At 38.0% G+C, this 5,741-nt stretch overlaps 1 long non-coding RNA gene across 1 annotated transcript; it reads right to left on the bottom strand.

The window, feature by feature from the left end:
- Positions 1-6: 6 nt before the first annotated feature.
- LOC106456157 (uncharacterized) lies at positions 7-685 on the bottom strand. Its single transcript, XR_001290321.1, has 3 exons — positions 596-685; positions 384-461; positions 7-231 (listed from the first exon to the last, which is right to left on the bottom strand). It is a non-coding gene; the product is annotated as an uncharacterized LOC106456157 (long non-coding RNA).
- Positions 686-5,741: the final 5,056 nt, after the last annotated feature.

Consider the following 5,741-nt stretch of genomic DNA (forward strand, 5'->3'; position numbering starts at 1 on the left):
GTAACTGTCACAGTAGACCATTGATTTCTTTATTTGATCTGGGACGTGGCTCTCTTTAAGCTCCTGGAGTGGAGTTCCAGGCAGTTCAGGGGGGGTTCGTTTCTCCGCAGCCTCCTTCTTCACCATGGGTATGGTCAGCCACGGCTGGTCTAATTTCTCACAATTCATGGTAACCAGGTTACAGCGATATCCTGAAGGGCAGCAGTGGAGCAGGTCGGCGCAGCACATGGCCTGCAAAGTAAGTAAGACCAGCAGAGCTTTTTAACAACCAACAATCAAGTTACTGCACTGGTGGAAAGTTTCTGACTTTTATGTGCATGAGGACAGCAGGCAAAGCTGATTTTAGCCTTGCAGCAGGTGGCGTTGTTTGGGGAAGTACTCACATCAGGACATGCGATAGAGCATGAAGCAAATCCCCACAGAAACACACCGAATGACAAACACAGAGTGATCGTCAACATCTGGAAGACAGTAGCAAAATGACTGTAGATTTAGTCTCTTTGGAGTATCAAGGTCAGACTTTGTAACTTCAATGTAACACTAACACAAAAGCATAATTCACTGTAGAAGAAGTAAACTTTTTTGTAACCTTTACCTTTAGATAGTGAAGAAATTCAACAGCTTCCTGTGATGCCTTTCACTATTTCCCTTCTGTGGTATCAAACACTGCTCTTTATATTAGAGGTCAGACACTCCCACTGCACAAAAATGAACGTTTCACTTCACGTGACACCCCTGTGTCCTGTGACTGAGACACTGAAGTACTTATTCAACTTATTTACGCAAGTAAAAGTGAAAAAGTATACACTTGTAAATGTACTTAAAGTATAAAAGTAAAAATAAATACTAAGAAGAACAGTTTATTTATAGACTTTCAAAACACTCAAAGACACCTCGCACTCAATTAAAATTGCTTGTAAAATAATAACAAAATAAAAGTAAGAAGTAGCCCTTCTGCAAGTTATCTTGTTCTAACTGCACTCTCACTTACAATATTAATATTATAGAACATTATTAATACAAGGGAATACGAGCTTTATTTCAACTCACATAATATAGTTCATAATATTTTCTCTTGGTCTCTAATAGATGGATTCACACAGCTGAATTCAACAATACACAGTTAGTATCTGTTATAACACCTGCTGCACATTACTGCAACAGTCATTACAGCACATGGCCACAGTTGCTTTGTTTGGTAGTGACCCACAATTTCGTGCCATGTCTGAATACCATAGTAAGTACGACACCCAACATTATGTCAACAATATGTCTTCATTCAAGTGTACACTCCTGTGGCACATTTCTTCAATGCTACACTTGATCTTCCTGCAAAAACTGAATCATCAAACTCATTAAACTTCTTAATGTCTGTTATTATGTGTTACACCGTCCCAGTATAAACTAGAAGCCCTCTTTGTTTCAGTCCACAAACTCAGCATTCACTTAATTTGAATGCAGATGTGTTGTTGTTTGTTTGTTTTGCATTGTTCCACTTCCTTTGTCTGCAGTTAGCATCTTTATGAGTGAAGCACTTACAAAAATGTTACCATTGTTTCTGTGCTCTGCTCTCACGAGTGCGCTATGTTCTTTTTGGCCACAGCTATAGCAGGTCCAGACAAAGTCCTCTTTGTCTCTCCTCCATACTGAGACACTCAGCTTCATCACAGTGTTGTTAGTGAACCTGGAATTGAATTGTTCTCTGCTTTTGTAACTTCTTAACTTGATTTTAAACTCTCTAAAAGTTATCTTCTTATCATTCTTAATTATGTGTATTGCAAACGAAATTACTGGGGCAAATCTTTCAGAATCATTGCTATCAATAGCCCATCACGTAAAGTCTCTTCAGCATTACTCAGTGCAGTCAAGCAACACAAAGGTTGGAAACAACATCAGACATTTGACAAAATCAAAGTTTAAACATAAAAAAAATGAAATAATGATCAAAATTGATGATTTTAAAGTTCCATGGGTCAAAAATACGATTATGCTCTATATCGGGCTTAGCATGGTGATAAAAGAAAATATGCAACAAGCTGTTGCCAGTTTGAGGGTTCGGCACCTCCCTGCTGGCTTCTTTTTCTTTTTTTTCTTGGACTTATCCTCAGAAGGGGTAGATAAAACATTCAGCATGTTCTGAGTTGTCTTTCAAACAGTATACAGAGATAATTTGTTTTATCCAAAAAAAACCTATTTGTGGACTGCAACTTGAAACAAGAAATTATAAATAGAATGAACTGTGGATGTCTCCTTTTCTCTACTGTTTCTCATTTTCTCCTCATGTTTATGTTTTTGGCTGGTGAATTATTGTGAATCACAGCTATGTGAACCACTGATGTTCCCCCCAGGCAGAGGTTCCCAAGGTGTGGGGCGCAGAGCCATTGGGAGGGGGGGGGGGTATGAAAAAAAATGCTTGGACACGGGGCGCCCACACAAATGCAAAGCAGAAGATGAAGCATCGCCAGATATGTTTCCAAACCAACTTCCTTCCAAGCCAAAGCCTAGAAAATATGGTGAAGCATATCTTCCCTTTGGCTAAGCCCAGACCCAACTGGTTACTTTCCCCTGTGCCATGAGCACACGCTGGGCTCTCCAAATCACAGACAAACTGTCCTGATTTTTAGTTCACAAACACTTCTTATAATGACTAACTACTCTTGACATTTTGGAGATGTTAGCTCTTTATACAGTAAAGTTACAGCGGGATACAAATAACATCAGGCTGATCCTGCTAGGATGTGTTCTTCCTGTCCAAATCACAGACAAACAGTATCCCACAGTTGTTTATGTTTTTGAACCCATTTTGCACAGAGAGGCATTTTTTGATTGTATTGATAGCAATGTTGAATATTATTACACAGGGAAAAAAAACAACTACACGTAAAATAATCACACCATGACGCCTCTGCCTTTGTAAATGGAGGGACAGTAACTGCGTGTGTGTATGTAAGCCTGTAAAACCCGCAGATAGTCAGATTAACAGTATTTTGTCTCTGCCATTCTGCAATCCTGCAGAATGGCAGATTCTGGCCTCTCTGCAATCCTCGTCCACACGTAAATGCAAATACTGAGTTTTAAGAAATCTCCGTTTTCGGTGATTCAAAACGTCGTTTACATGTGGACGAAAGGCCCAAACGCATAGAAACAGCTGCGTTTTCAAAAATACCCGTGTAGGTGTGGACGTAGCGTAAAAGAGTTAGTAGTTTATTTTATTACTACCTGTAATTTATTGCAGTTTACTTGTAATTGCTTAATTGTTTACTAAATGTTTGAGGTGTGAAATAAACCGCAATGGAGTTTGAAAACAAAAATATGGGTGTGTGGTTGGAGGATGTGTTTGTGCGGGGGGGCCTAGCAAACAAAGTTTGGGAACCACTGCCCCGGGGTGAGGTGATCTCTCTCCTTTCATTTTAAACAGCTCTATGTCATAAAAGAACATGTTTACAGCTTTTCTTTTAAATTGCTGACATCTTAGTAACAGGCCTAATTCTCTTTTACTACACTTCCACTGAAACCTGTGGCATCTCTGGTGAGAAACCAACAACAGCATGCCTGTTGGGTCTGGGTCTCAATAAATAATTGATTTATACTACCATGCTTAATTGTTTCACGTGTTAAAAAATGTGCCCATATTAGCAAAGTGTAATATGTTTCTCATCCGCTCTCTCCACACACACACACACACACACACACACACACACACACACACACACACATACTATACTAACCCTCGCTCACGACCACGATACAAAACATTGTAACTTGTGCTTCAGTTCTCCTTTCATGAGGCTTCTCTTTGTGTTATAAGTTGTTGCATTTCATTAAATCCTGATCCACAGTTTCTGTTTAGGTGCTCGCAAACTACTGCCAACACATAACTGAGTGCACACAGACCTATAGAGAGAAACGTGCCTCGAAAGTGTTACGAGACTGATGCGGTATTTATGCACAATTTTTTAAGTTCAGCTTCACGAATCAGATAGTTTACTCCTTGAAAAAAACGTACAAATGTCTAAAACAGGTAAAATCACTCTCACTTCCTCACTTTTTTTGTTTGTTTGTTTTGCTTTCAAAAGTCAGTGCACATCTGCAGATAGAGGGATCACCGTGGTTGTGCATCACTCTCAATCGCCCTCTGGAGTGAGTGTATGCCAACTAATCTCTGTATATTTTAAATATAGATATAATCCATGTAATGTGGAATAAGACGTTGATGCTAATCTTACCATTCTCTGGTAATAGCAGGCTAACACTAATGTTAGCTAATGACTAATCCTGAATCATTCACGAAGTCGTAGCAGTTTATTTAAACCATATATTCCCTTACTAGGCTACTGTGTAATGCCTTTAGTTGTGAAATCTATGTTTTCTGTTGGAGAGGTGTCTTATTCTGTTTTTTTAAGATAAACGAAATGCCTACTTTAAAAACATACATTAAAAGGAGGAGGAAGAGGAAGCTCAGATTTTATGCAAATCATTTGGTTGGATTTTCATGCCTGGCTTCAATCGAGTGGGATTCAAATTACCCCATTTACCTTAAATATGATATTGTTTGGTGTGTTTCTGAAGGAAAAGAAAGCCAATTATGGTGTTAATGTTTTATTAATCTTGTGTAAGCAATATATACACAAATGTCATTATTTTAAGAGCAAACAAACCCTACTTCACTTAACTTAACTAAGTTTAACTTATATTAAAACTGTGTCTACAGCCAAGCACTGTTTTAATGTCTTTATATTTTAATCCAAGCTCATAATAAAAATCTATGACTCTCTCACAAAAAAAAAATGCACACAAATCACGGCACACTGGAAATCTTAGTTTACACTTTGTAAGACCTTTCTCTCCATATAGACCCAGTCTTTACTGGTTATTGCCACACTTCTTCCTTTTGACATGTGTTTGAGTGTTGGCTGTAAAATGGAGCCTGTCTTTGTTTCACTTCCCTTTTTTTTTTTTTACCATAACTTTACCATTCCTCCTCCAACATTATTGTGTTACTGTCTTTCCTCATCTAACGGTGTTGCACCATCAGCTTCTTCTTGATTTCTCCATAATTCTAAATCTGCTGCCACCTGCAGAAACCCGGCTTTGGTGCCTGATTTGCAGCAAACTCAGCATGTCTGCTGCTATATCCAGTTGGTCAGATAGGAGACAAACAAAGTAAAAGAAAGAATAAAACACACAAAAATAAATACTTTAAAAAAAAAAAAAGCTTTCACCTTCCAGTCGTCCACTTCTTTATGTGGCAGTGTGACCTTGCAACCGGTCACACCAACACACCAACATTTTGCGGCATGAAAACTCACATTTCTATCATTTTTATTTGGAAATGTTCTCATGTTTTAAACTTTCAATACAAAAATTTGACTTGAAAACAGCAGAAAAGCCTTTGATTTTTCAGTTTATGAAAAGAATCCAGACATTACACATTTTCAACATGACCGCAGTGGAAATAAATGGTTGCAGGAAATCTTGTGAAGCTAATTGGTGAAGTTAAATGGTGAGAAGAAAAAAAAACAGAAGTTAAATGGTGACTGTCCAGTGACACAGAAGTATCAATTTAAACACAAAACAGCCAACAGATACTTAAAGTAATCTTACGTGGATATAACATCAATTACCCACTTGCTGTCTTCTTGTGAAGCTGATCGGCTTCTATCTCAGATGAGGCAGTGTGTCTAATAATTTTCAGCAAAATCTTGACAAATCTTGAAGTAAAATAGTTTAAAAATTAAAAA

This window comes from Pundamilia nyererei, unplaced genomic scaffold (assembly GCF_000239375.1).
Source record: "Pundamilia nyererei isolate P.nyererei 1_Seehausen unplaced genomic scaffold, PunNye1.0 scaffold00030, whole genome shotgun sequence".
Lineage (NCBI taxonomy): Eukaryota > Metazoa > Chordata > Actinopteri > Cichliformes > Cichlidae > Pundamilia > Pundamilia nyererei.